A 13,561-nucleotide genomic window follows, 5' to 3' on the forward strand; every position below is an offset into this window, starting at 1 on the left:
TGCAGCTCAGCATCCAGCGGCTTGGCCTTTTGTATATGTATGCCGCCAAGCTCGACGACAGAGGGTGGCAGTGGCTTGACGCCGCTCAGTGAAAAATGTTGATTCACAAAGTATGCTGAAGTTTGCTTAGCCAATTCAGCAACGGAGGGTAGGTCATGACCAAATTTGTATTGCACCATGGCATCGATTGTGGGAGTGGTGATGAAACTGTTAAGCATGTGCAAAAAAGAGAAAGAGTGTTAAAAAATAAAATAAAATTGTCTACTTCGCAGGTGTCTGCTGGGTATTTTCATATAAACTTACTCATAAAGCAAACGCATGCTGTGGAAGATGAACCAGTTGCCTAGGCGATAGACAAAGCTCATCGACTCCGATTGTCCCATGAAGAGTGTCGGTATAGATGATGGTATCATGGGCACGCCCATGCGTTCGTAGTGCCAAGGCATCATCGCACAGCTAATTTCGTGGGAACAATGCAAAACAGAAGTGCAATTTGTGAGTTATTAAAAATGCAACTTGAGCTTTTATTTACAAAACCACATTTCCACTATTCCCACTCACCTACTCAACGCTATGAATGGCGCCTTGAGTTGATGTGCCACCGCTACCATGCAATCGCTGTTGAATTGCTCCATGATGATCACATCGAAATGTTGCCGCTGTCGTAGCACCTGTGCCAACGCATCGGAACGCAGCGTGTGATTGCAGGCATCCTTACCCCAGTTGTACAGCATAAGGAATTCCTCGAATTTATTGTAGAAATGTCTGTTTTCAAACGCCTGCAAGGTGTAAAAGGAACATTAGAAAAATCGATATGTAAGAATGTAAGGGTTAGTTTGTCTTTATGTATTGCAAACCCTCGTGGAAACTTAATAAAGAAGGGCATGTATCTTTCCAAATGAAGAGAAAACAGTGGCGGTTGATAGCCCAAACGTTGCGTAAAGAAGCTATCAGCTTATTATCAGATCTAGCGCACTTCTGGAATTCGTCTGGATTATCTAGAGTAGATTCACTTTTTACTAGCTTTAAACTGCACGACTTGAGAGCGCGTTAGCTACATCGCCCTAAACCGAGCTCGGCGAAAATGCTTTGTAGAAGTCTCAGCTCCTAGGAGAAGTCGTAAATGAGCAGAAAATCAATTCCAAAACACAGGATCGCATTTGTTCTCAAAAAAACAAATATAATTATAAGGATGCAGAAAGACTGTAATTAGAAAGCCACTTTTAAAAAGTCTCGATATCGTAGCCTAAAGCCTAGCAAGGTCTGCTTTGCAAGGACCACATATTATCTTCTGTTGGTTCATAAATGTGTGGCACACTTAGGCCTAAAATGAATGGCCCGTTGTGATACCACAACCCGGTGTGATTTCACTCCCCCTTGCTGGCCATTTAGAGTCTCTGTTGAAGTTGACTGTTTTCTCCTTCTCAGAAAAAGTTCATGCAATTTCTGGAACATCTACGAAACGATACTCTGAGCCGTTTCCTCACCTATACGACAATGGCCCGTTAGAGCTAAGTTGGTGTTGGTTATATCCTCTATTCTTAAAAAATGCAAATATCGAACTCTTTCCAATTCACCTAAGGCACTTTGCCTAGATATCCGATAGGTCCTGCTTTGTAGCCGTTCATTAATTTTCTAGAGCATAAGGTGACAACAGTCTTTGGTAGTTCGAGTAGTAAACAACTCCAGCTTGATTATCAGCTAAAGCGAGATTTTGTACCAAAAAAATCTCCGTTAACAAAGCAGTCAATCTTGGTTAATTGAAAGGTTTTATGATATTAACGCAATGAGTGCTTAAAAGCCGACAATGATTTGTCATACACCTCGTCTGCCCGTTATTTTTGTCCTACTAATGGATGTATCATTTTTGGAGTGGAAACATTATTTCATAGGACACACTTTTAGATTTCTTTATTAAGTACTTAGTTTCTCTTCCACAAATCTTCTGACACTGCAGAGTACAGATATAGGCGAACTTCTACAGAAGCACCATATTTTTAGGCATATTTTCTTAATGGAGTGGGAGTCTAACCTTATATCGACACCTGAGCGGAAGATCGACCTATCTCGGCAGCCAATTCAAAAACGCCTTATCTCAGAAAACTATTCAAGAACGCCCTACTTCAGAATTTGATTGAAGAACGCCCTATTTCAGAGTTTGGTTGAAAAAAGCCCTATAACGGGATTCGGTTCGAAAACGCCCTATCTCAGCTGAAAATATATTGAAAATGTGCTGAGATGGGGCCTATTTGAACCGAGTTCTGAGAAAGGGTCTTCTCGGAAAGTTTTCTGAGATAGGGCGTTTTCGAACTAGCTGCCGAGATACGTTGATCTTCCACTCAGGTGTCGATATGTACTTGCATACATATAGATTCATGGATAAATCAATCTTGAACGGCTGAGTTGTAGGAGGTGTTTTTTTTTTTTGTTAAGAGCTCTCCGTAAACCTCAAGGTTAGCCTGCAAGATTTCCGCAGCTCATTCAAGCAGAGATGACCCTGATAAGGGAGGCAGCCAACTGGCTACGTACTATCTAGCCTAGTATCATTAGAAAGATGGGTACTATGACAGTCAAGCGGCAAACAGTGCTTTACATAGAATCGCGTATATGTAGTGTGATTAAAACTGGTCGGGAAATACCTGATACTTGAGTACACTATAATGGCAGCAGAATGTGGCAACTTGATATAGGAGAATTACTCATACTCCCGAAGTCATTTCTTATCGAAACACTTTAGATTGTTTATGCCCGCAGAGCACCTACGTTCAGCTTTAACTTGGGATAATAACTCAGTCTTCTTTTCCAGTACCTCAGTGACGAGTGCACTGAGTCTCAATCAAACACCATTTTAGCAAATTACCACCCACACTTTAACTTACCTTCAAATCCACACTATTCGTCAAAGTTTCATGATTCGTCAGCGGCAAATCTCTATAGCGCACCGGTGGGCTTTTATCCGGAAAATGACTTATCACCGTAACGTCATGTCCTTTCTCAGCCAGGCCACGCATTATTGGACGAAAGAAGTGAAAATGACTGATGCCAGGGTGCGGAAATAGGCCGAGTATCTTAAGTGGGTAGCTGGCTTGCACCAAAGTGCAGCAGAGGCCAAGCAGCAGCAACAGGTGGCCAGATGTTGGCATCGCCATTTCGCTGAAAGAGAAAGGTGGTTGCTTTTGAATGAATAAAATACCAAAATATGCGCATATAAAATTTTAATTTGCATAAAATTTTCGCGAGACAAAAACACTTGTATATAATTTTAACAAAAACCAAAAAAAAATAAAAAATAAAGAAAATCCCAAAGCGATTATATAAGGCACTAAATTTTCTTTTACGACCACAAATTGCTCTGTGATGTAATACCCCGTCACTGCATTCACTTCAATCGCCAATTCCAATTGGCAAATAAAAGCGCAGAGCGTAATGATAGACAGCTCCAACGAAAGTACGAATTGTTTGCGATAGAAGTAGCGCGAAATTCATTGCACTGTTAACAAAAAAAAAAAAAAAGCCGATACCGGCTTTGACGGCTTAATTTTATATGAATGCACCTTTATGTGTGTATGGCTGTGTAGAAGTTGACGTGTTTTTCAATTATCACTTAATGACACGTTTTTTGCATTGCCTATTTATTTGGCTGTTTAATCGCTTTAAATTTATATTTTTTATCTTTTGTTGATATATATTTACATACACAATTTTTTTTGTCTCATCATTTCCAGCTCACTCACCAGTGCCTGATTATGCAGCAAAATTTGAAAGTAGCTGCGTATTTTTTTATTTTTTATAATTTTTTTTTTTTGATATTAGGCTAAAAATTCGCGCCGAACACTCGACACGTGCAAAAATTCTTAACAGTGTTTTATTAAAATGTCCACGAAATCAAAAGAAATTGAAAATAAATCAAAAACCAATTAAGTTTGCTGCACGGCCGAACCGTTTTGCTGAAGCTTTCTTCGACGACTGACTAAGTCAAGGCACTGCCGGCTGAAAAGGCCTTAGCAAGCTCGTTAACTAGCAGTTCATATGTAGTAGACAATTTCCCGTGCGCACATGCACATACATGTATGGATTTGTATCTATGTCGTTGTGCTCGTGCCAAGCGATTGTCAGCAGTTTGGTCGTTTGCACTATTACACCCTAGTGAAAGTCATTAGATAATGCTTGCTACACAAAACAAAAGAAGGAACCAACTTAAAAGTTTTGTCATCATGACTTATCTTTTCTGTTGCAACTGATAGCGAATGCATATTTTATTGACTACTTTTTGAAAATAAAATCAAAAAGCATTTTTGAGAAGTGCTAAAAGAATTATTTATGCTGATATGAACACTTGATCATTTCCTCTTCTTGAGTGGCGCCGCGGCTTAAAACTGTCTTTTGTCAAAACTTGGTAGCACAATGTTTTGGTTATTTAAAAACTGGCCATAAATTTTGGACATAATTTTTAGTAACCTAAAAAGTGGACATATGTTTTTTGTCTTTTACAGCCTGTGCCTAAATTTTTTAAATTGAAAACTGGACACAAATTTTTTTTCAATTAAAAACTGTACATACATTTTTGGTAATTTAAAAATGAGATATGCAAACATCTTCACATATTAGATATTTTTAGAGTTGGACTTTTGGTAGATCAAAAACTGGACATAATTTTTGGTACCTACTTTCAAAATTGGGCATATGTACATTTTTGGAAATTTAAAAACTGGTTTTCAATTTAATATATTTAAAATAATAATAGTCAGTTAAAAGCACGAAAAAACTGGTTGGCTATTCTAAAACTAGACATAAAAAATTGGTAATTGGTACAGCTGTATGTACATAAAATTTTTGGCCTTATAAAAACTGAGTATACACTTTTAAATAATTTATAAAAATTGTTGATATTTAATAGTTAGTTAAAAGCCGGACAAAAGTTTTTGGCTATTTTAAAACTAGACATAAAATATTGGTGATGTAAAAGTTGTACATAAAATTGTTGGTCATTTAAAACTAGACATAAACTTTTTGTAATTAAAAAACTGAACTTGAATTCCGATATTTTAAAAACTACTAGATTAATTTTTGAAACAGAGAACGAACATATTTGCCAAATAAAAACTAGAAACAAATTTTCATATTTTAAAACCTAACCCTAATTTGTTGTGACACAAATTTTGGTGCTTAAAAAATTGGGCATACATTTTTGCAATTTACACATTACATATAAACATTATTTAAAACTTGGTGCACAAAATTGAATGGCCAGTAAAAAACTGCGCAATTTTTTTTTGTTATTTGAAAAATAACATACATTTTGCGTAATTTAAAAACACGACTACAATTTTTGTCACATTTTTTTTTTAATTTTAAAAACTACACGCACATTTTTCTCAATTAAAAAATTGGCCATGATTTTTAGCAATTTCGAACTTGGACATACATTTTTGGTCATTCAAAAACCTTTCATAAACTACTGTTCATTTATGAACTGAACTTGAAATTTTTTTAATTTAAAAATTTGCACAAAATTGTTTAGTAAGTTGGACTTTTATTTGGGATTTTTTTTTTTAAGGAAAAAATATGTCATCCCAGTTCGGAAAGTTTAGTTTCTAGGCTGGAAAAGTTTGAAGACTTTCGTTGTTGTTTTTAATTTGAAATCCAGCTAAAAGTGGATAGGAGTATTTGCGAGCTAATTTCGGCCGTTTCGGCGTTAAGCATAGTTCCCCAGATATTTATATGAAATCATATTTACAAAGCATTATTGCAAATTTTTACGGTAAATCTTAATGGAAATGACAATCCCTGCTTATGTCTTTTTTCAAAACGAGATTGGTAATTTTGTACGGTACTTTACTGGGACGTTACACATTTACTTTTCCCCTTTTCAATTTTGATGATATTCGATAAGCAATGTGTGTGAGGAAATTGAAAGGCAAAGCTGATTGTGTTTCGGCAGCGTTATTGCCTCCAATTGCCTTCAGTAAAACCTGAAAGTTTTTTCCAAATTTACTTGGAAAGCGTTGGAAATATTCTGCAAATTCAAGACTAAGATAAAGAAGGTCCCCTGGTATATATATTTTTATGCATCTATTTAAATGAAATATTTTATACTAAGCCTTAACAGTTTTAATTTTAACCATGGTAGTACTACACTGAAAAAATGCTTATCGCTAAAAAATCTCCCTTCAGTCAAAATTTCAATCAACTACGGATTTTATCAACCATTTTGTTGCGTAATATAAAATAAATAAAAGGTAGTAAATGTATGCTCATTAACTACTTAGTACTAACATTATAACACTGGACTGGATCGCCCATCTTCAAAGCACTTGAAACAAATTTTTTTTCGTAGTGTTTTTTAAATATTGGCTTTGTTTCTTTTCTTTTCTAGCAGATAATTATCAGAAAGAAGAGGAATGAGAAAATTGAAAGAATTACGCTCACAGAGAGCGAAATAACGAAAAAGTAAAAAACGCAAAACTACCAGAAACTATCTAGTAATCAGCTGATCGGTGTATTTGACTATTGAAAATATTTGGCTCGAATTTTTGTTTATCCATTTTGACAGCTGCTAGTTTCTGCTAGTAAAAATTTTACTAATTAGCAAGAAAGCCAGCGTAAGAGAGAAGAGCATACGAACGAGAGAGAGTTGCTAGTTTGCTAATTTGTGATAATCATCTGTTAAGAAACAGAGCTATTATGTTCGCAGTTGGCCAGCAATTAAACGCGTGTTTACCCTATTGTTGGTGTGAGCGCACATTCAAACAAACATGATTAAGTCGGTACCCTGTAGGAAATTCCTTTAGTGATGTTTCGGCGCTAGCAAAATTTCGAACAACTTATGCATACAGTGAGAGAAACACGTCGCTGGCTAATATCAAATAGTTCAACATTCCGACTGTTCCATTTAATCGGGACATGTGTCCCGACTTCTGTCGGCTGTCATGGCGCTCTCATAACAAGCCGAAATGTCTTCAAATTCTATGAGATTTTTTATTTTTTATTTACGGACTTCGAAAAAATATGGAGGTTATCAATTCGTCGGAATATTTGTTTTAGGTATGTTAGCGGAATTGGAAAATATTAAAAAAATTAATACTGAAAAATTTATACCTAGCCGAAAAAAACAACTGGCTATGGTGATAAGCAAAAAATCGTCTAAAAGCGTGTACATAGATGTACTTCAGGGCAAATTTTAGGTCAAATTACACTTTTTTGCGTGCTACAAATTCTAAATACATCATTTTACGACATACAACAAAGGGATATCTCTCTTAGTAGTACCACAGAAACGATTGCATTAGTAAAATTCCTATCAACTGCAATGAAACCATTTTGTAACCCAGGGTTTTTTTTTCGTTTACCTCAACGTTTTCTTCTCAATAACAATTTACTTTTAAAAAATGAATTTTACAAGCACTGCCCAAATTCAAAAATATTATTTATATGCATACCAGAAATTTATATTTAAGTGGTGGTTTTAATTTAAATGTTTAATAAAATTTTTAAATAAACACTTTCTATTGAACTTCGTAGAGAATAATAAGTACCAGCCTTAAATTAAAACAACAACATTTTTAAAGTTAACACCCGGGAGTTACTTGTATAAGTATGTAGCTCGCTTAAAGCACTTATTTCCGTAAATTTCTTAACTTTCATTAAATCGTAGGCATAACTACAGTATTTGAAATGAAATACTCAAGCAATACTTAAAACTTCTTAAAAATAACTAACACATAAGTAGCCATTGCCTCTTAAATATATGTTTTGAAACAACTCCATATATTTCCTATTGGGTATGCTTTAATGTATAAATATTCCTATTTTCGTATCGGGTTTTTACACGAAATTGTTATTCGAAATATGTTTTTACCTACTTACCTTATCAAATTTACGATTACGAAAATAGAGAACATATCTAAGGCGTTGGTATTATTTTTGTTAGATAATATTATTTTCAATAACATTTGAATGCGGTAAACCTAATCAAGACCCAAGTGCAGACTGAAGTTCGAGTGGCTACATCCAATCTAGATTGATGTCGGGCATAAGGCTGTTACTGGAAAACTAGCCTTCGTAAGCCTTCTGTTGAGAACAAAAAAAAATCGTTTTAAGGGTAAAAGTCAAGAAAATGTGTTTTGTAAAAAGAAAGCATCGACTTCTATCTAGAGTTCAACTGGCTATAGCTTAAGGTCTGATTATGCATACTGCGCATAACTTCGCACAACTTCTTACACGTAACACAACTTTACAAATCTTAAGGCTAGTTATGCTTCGCATGCAACCAAATTTATCAGTACTACCAACTTTATGCATCGACGCAATAGAGTTATTCACGGTGTCTGAAAAAAAAACAGCTGATTTTGGTTTCTTTAGGTAAATAGATTTGTTTACAGAAAAATTCATTTAAGTGGGTTTAATGGGATATATTTGTAGTCCAAATTAAGTCGACACTAAAGTTCTTCCCAGTTTGACATAATTTCCAATACAATATGTGTCAAAATATGTAAACAAAATACGTATGTTTTTATTAAAAAAAAAACGTAATTAACTACATATATTAAACCATATATTTACTAGAAAGAGCATAAAAATACCTTTCATTTGATAAATAAATTTATATAGTTAGGTTTAAGGACAACTGTCAACGGCGAAATAAAGCAACTGTATTGATATTTTAATATAAAATGAAAATTTTTAATAAAAAATAGCGCGTTATTTTCTTCCAAATGTTCGCCTGCAGAGCTTTTTTTTTTAACATATAAAATCATATTTTAATATTTAGTGATATTATCAAAGATTTTTTTATTATAAATCATATATTTAAAGGTGTTTTTATGTCTTGTGCATATCTTTTCATTTAGTTAATTATATTTATATATATAAATTTTGTTTGTTGATGAACACTACATCTCCAAAGTTCAAAAATGTTCATCACAAAAACCGTTTTTTTTTTTTTAATTTGGCTAAATTTAGCTGAGTTTTAAATCAAATATCCTTCGAATCCGACATCAGATTTGGTAGTTATCACAATTGAAAATATTCCATAAAGTTTTTTTATGTTTTTACCTATTTTTGGTCACTCACACGCCCAAAAAAGTGCACCGTGCGCTGCTAGGCATTTTCTTCCATATACAAAAATTGTGCTCGAAAAGTTCTTCATACTCAATCAACCATATCGCCAAGGGTGTAAATTTTTAATATGGTTTATTTATTTAATTTGTTTAATTCACTACTTTAGTTTTGAAGATCTCACGCTATAAATTCAAGTGTAATTCATTTTATTTTTAACCGACTTCAAAAAAGGAGTAGGTTATCAAATCGTCGGAATATTTTTGTATAAGTAGTAAGGTAGTGTCTTACTAATTTGGTCTAAATCCGATCATTGGATCATTAAGAAATTATCGATACCCTTAAATTTTTATATGAGCATTGAAGTCGGTTTTGTTTTTTGCTTAAAAATCGATTTCTCTTAATTTGCATTGTGTTGTACATTTGGAAAACAGTGTTGCTCTTTTTTAACCGACTTCATAAAAAGGGGAGGCTATTAACTCGCCGGAACATTTTTTTATGTATGTTACCTACCGCATAACTTTGGACCACATCAACCCATTTTTTATAGGAAAGTTGGTACATCAGAGGTGGTCCCATACTAATCTGGATCCTATCATCGAATCGCATTTTACTTCCGAATAGACTTGCTTTTCGATTCGCACTACAGAGTGGGAGCCCTTAAATAGGTCATGTACAAAGGTACAACAGTAGGCCAAGAGAACATTGAAATTGATGTAGTTAAGAACGAGTTTTTGTGTTGTGCCATCCTCAGTGTCATTTTTTATTCCCCGCGAAATCTAACCATACCGGGTCGTCTCCATCCTCGTATAAGAATCAAACAACACCAAAAAAAACTAATATTATTTAAAGTCGCCAACGGGCTCTACCCAAGTAGGCATAAATCACACAATATCTCAAAAATAGCTGATATAAAAGTATACAATTAAATAGTGTGCCAAATTCTCTCACGTAAACCAATATTTTTTAGTGTCTTCAGATCGTTAGCTAGAGAATAAATCGGGTCCGTAGCATTTTATGCCATGATATGCTAGGCGAAACCACAATGTACCAGAGTCTGATAGTACATCTTCATACATTCATGGCCACACTATCAGCTGCGGCTAAGTAGTTTAATGAACTTATCTTTTCGTGATAAGAAAAAGTTGCTGCTAGTGTTTGTACTTCGCATTGTATTGATGAGCTTAAGAGTTGTGAAATACTAAGTGAATAAAAATAAGTCAAATACAGTGGTGGCTATACAAAATATTTCAATAAAAGCCCATCCATACAAAAAATTTCAATAACCATCTAACCCAGTACTTGCACTCTTATTTTTACTACAAATTCTTGTTTTTTTTTTTTAAGTTGCGCAATGGATTTACGCGGAAACTTTGAAACCTCGCTATTGGATTATCATCAGCACCCACCGGGTATGTTAACCAACATTGTGGCTAATATCTTCTAAACTAACTACGTGCGTAATATTGGCTTCCAAGTGCAGAACTGTAGCTGATTTGTCCACGAATTCACTTGACTTTACACATAACCTCAAATAAGAAAGAGGCGGCCAACTGGCAGGATCGAACTGTCAGGGGTACACGAGGCGGAATTTGTAGCCCCTCAAACCAAAATCCTTGCGAACTCGATGGACTAAATGAATTTTATTTTATAAAATATAAATAAACACTATATTCAAAATTCGTATCTCCTTGCTAAATTCTCATTCAACCAGCAAATTCCAGAGGCAATAGGGACTGTGCACACATGCATTTTGGGTGGTGTTTGAATAATCTCGACTAACCAACAAGTTCCTAAAAGACTATTGTTAGCTATAAGGCTTCATATTACAGAGTATTTTTTCATAAATTTCGAAGTTCTAAATTATTAATTCTTCCTTGTACTTGGGCACGTTGTAAAGAGTCTAACAGGGCAATTCTGACAACTGTCTACTAAAAATAAACAAAAAAATCAATTTAAAAAAAGAAAAAATAGAAAAAAACATCTACAAATTAAATTTTAAAACAATAAAATAAAAATAAATAGTCCCCAAAATTTAAAAATAAAAGTATTTTTAAAACAATAAAATCTAAATAATATGAGAAAATTAAATTTAAAAAAATTTTAAATTCAATTAAAAATAAAATAAAAAAATTATATTTAAAAACTAAAAGAAAAAATAAATAAAAGAAAAATTTATTGTAAACGAAAAAATGTAAAAATATAGGTAATTGAAAAAACAGAAAAAAACATCAAATATGTTTCTAAAAATTAAATGAATTTGAAAAAATATATATTTGCTATCTAAGACTGAAAAGTTGTTAAATCCACCTTTTATGAATACTCAATTTGAAAAAGGAAATAAGAGAAACTAAAAATCCATTGTTTCGAAAAGGATTAAGGTACTTGTTTTATTTTTTCTCGTCTATATTCAATGAAGGACAAATTTACTAAGCCCAAAGGAGGCACCGAAAAACCGAAAAGGCAAAATTAATTCGAAATATTTTAATTAAGATCAAATTCTTCTGATTCGTATGGAGTTTCGTTTTATTTTAAACATGCAAAATAAATTTTTGCGAAATACTTAAAGAAAATGGCAATACGGGGTTTTCCTCTACTGTAAAATTCGTAAAAACTTTTCACTCTACGCTAGGGTGTTTTTAATTTTTAAATTAATAAAATCTAAAAAGCCAAAGAAGATTAAATTAAAAGAGAAAACGAATTACATTAAAAGAAGAAAAAATAAAGAATTAAAAATAGAAAAATCCTATTCCCGAGGATGCGAACCTCGGATCTCTCAAATGGCATGGCAGTACTATGCTTACTCGGCCATTGCAAGAAATTACCTTGAAGGCAGGATTTGAATTGTTTTATGACTTCCTACCCTATCTCATAAAATTTTTCAAGAACGCCCTATTCGGAATTTTATTGAAAAACACCCTATCTCCGAATTTGGTTGAGTAACGCCCTTTCTCAGCGGAAAATATGTACATTGAAAATGTGCTGAGATAGGGCGTTCTTCAATCAAATTCTGAAGTAGGGCGTTCTTGAAAAGTTTTCTGAGATAGAGCGTTTTGTAACTGGCTGCCGAGTTAGGTCGATCTTCCACTCAGGTATCGATATGGGGTTTTAGCTTCTCTTGAGAGCTGCATACTGGCGGTATGTTCCCATATATTCTTGGGACAGTCTAATTCATTTGCATTCGCTCGAAAAAGTAGTCGTTTTGCGGATTTGCATTTTTTTTTGAAAACCCTAAAAAATTCGTAACGTGTAAACCCTTTCGGATTCCATGCCGGTTACTATTGACTCACTGCTTTTAAATCACCCATCCTAATTTTGAAGCCCTCTATTGTGAGCTCGCGTAAACAATTACCGAGTATATGCTCATATAAATACTACGTGCTTGCTTTAATCCATGCAATGCCTGACCGTTGATAACGTAATCAAAGTGTCGATAAGAATGAGAGCTACGAGAAAAACAACAGAGAAAAAGTAAAAGATAAAAACAACATTCGTTTATTGATTTCCTTTGTGTTTGTTGGCCGACACTGACTGCGCTATCAGAGTTCTGCATTTGTACTACATATTTCTATTTTTTCATGATTAATTTTTACGACTTATTTTTGTTTGCGGTCCAATGTTTGTCAATGCGTTTCACTGTGTGTTAGCTTGTTCGCTGTCAGCTGTTGTTTCTGAATTTTGAATAATGTTTGTTGTTATTGTTTCAACGACGATTAGTTGCGTTTTTTCATTTACAATTGCAATGTTGTTGTTCCCCCTCAATTTTATGAGCTGTGTGCCAATTTTGTTTTGCTACTTTACCCTTTTTTATGGATTGTGTGCTAATTTTGCATGCGGTAGACGTACTGTCGACTTGTGCATGTCATTATTATTCATTTTCATTCTAATTTTGCTAATTTTTTTTAAATATGTTTTTAGTTCCACGTGGTTTCAAGGGGGTGTAATCAATTGTAATTGTTCATTACAATTACTAGATTTCTATTGTATTTGATTTATATTTGATTAGTTACTGCTTTTATAAATAAAGTTCGCTTTATTATCTGAGCACTTAAATATTCAACAATTTTATTGGATCGAATCCCAATTAAAGAAGTCCGATGAGGAGATGTGGTAATCTCCGAAATAGCAACAATAACTTTTACCAAAATATAAATTGCGGTTCTTTCCTTAAAACGTTCATTAAAAACCCCCTCAAGCTCAATAAAATTGTTGAGTATATTTAACTTGTTATTATAACGCCATAAATAACAAAAAAAAAACAAATTTCCACTTAAATGGTAAAAAGCTCTAGGGGCATCTGTATTGATTGTGTATTGCATAAACAATTAGTTAGGTGTGGACGAGTGAGAGAGCGACAAAAGTTTACGAATTGATTTGCTGTTTGCTATAATTTATTATTTATTTTTAATTTATTATCATGCTCTCTAGGAAAAGGCTGCTTCATTTCAATTAGCTAGCACGAAAATCAGTTATGTACATTTATTTTCAGTAGGACTTAAGACCT

At 33.8% G+C, this 13,561-nt stretch overlaps 1 pseudogene; it reads right to left on the bottom strand.

The window, feature by feature from the left end:
- Nucleotides 1–4,130, bottom strand: part of LOC118743150 — a 4,749-nt pseudogene extending 619 nt beyond the window's left edge.
- Between the last annotated feature and the right edge of the window lie 9,431 nt (nt 4,131–13,561).

This window comes from Rhagoletis pomonella, unplaced genomic scaffold, assembly GCF_013731165.1.
Source record: "Rhagoletis pomonella isolate Grant_MI unplaced genomic scaffold, Rhpom_1.0 Rhpom_scaffold_00007, whole genome shotgun sequence".
Lineage (NCBI taxonomy): Eukaryota > Metazoa > Arthropoda > Insecta > Diptera > Tephritidae > Rhagoletis > Rhagoletis pomonella.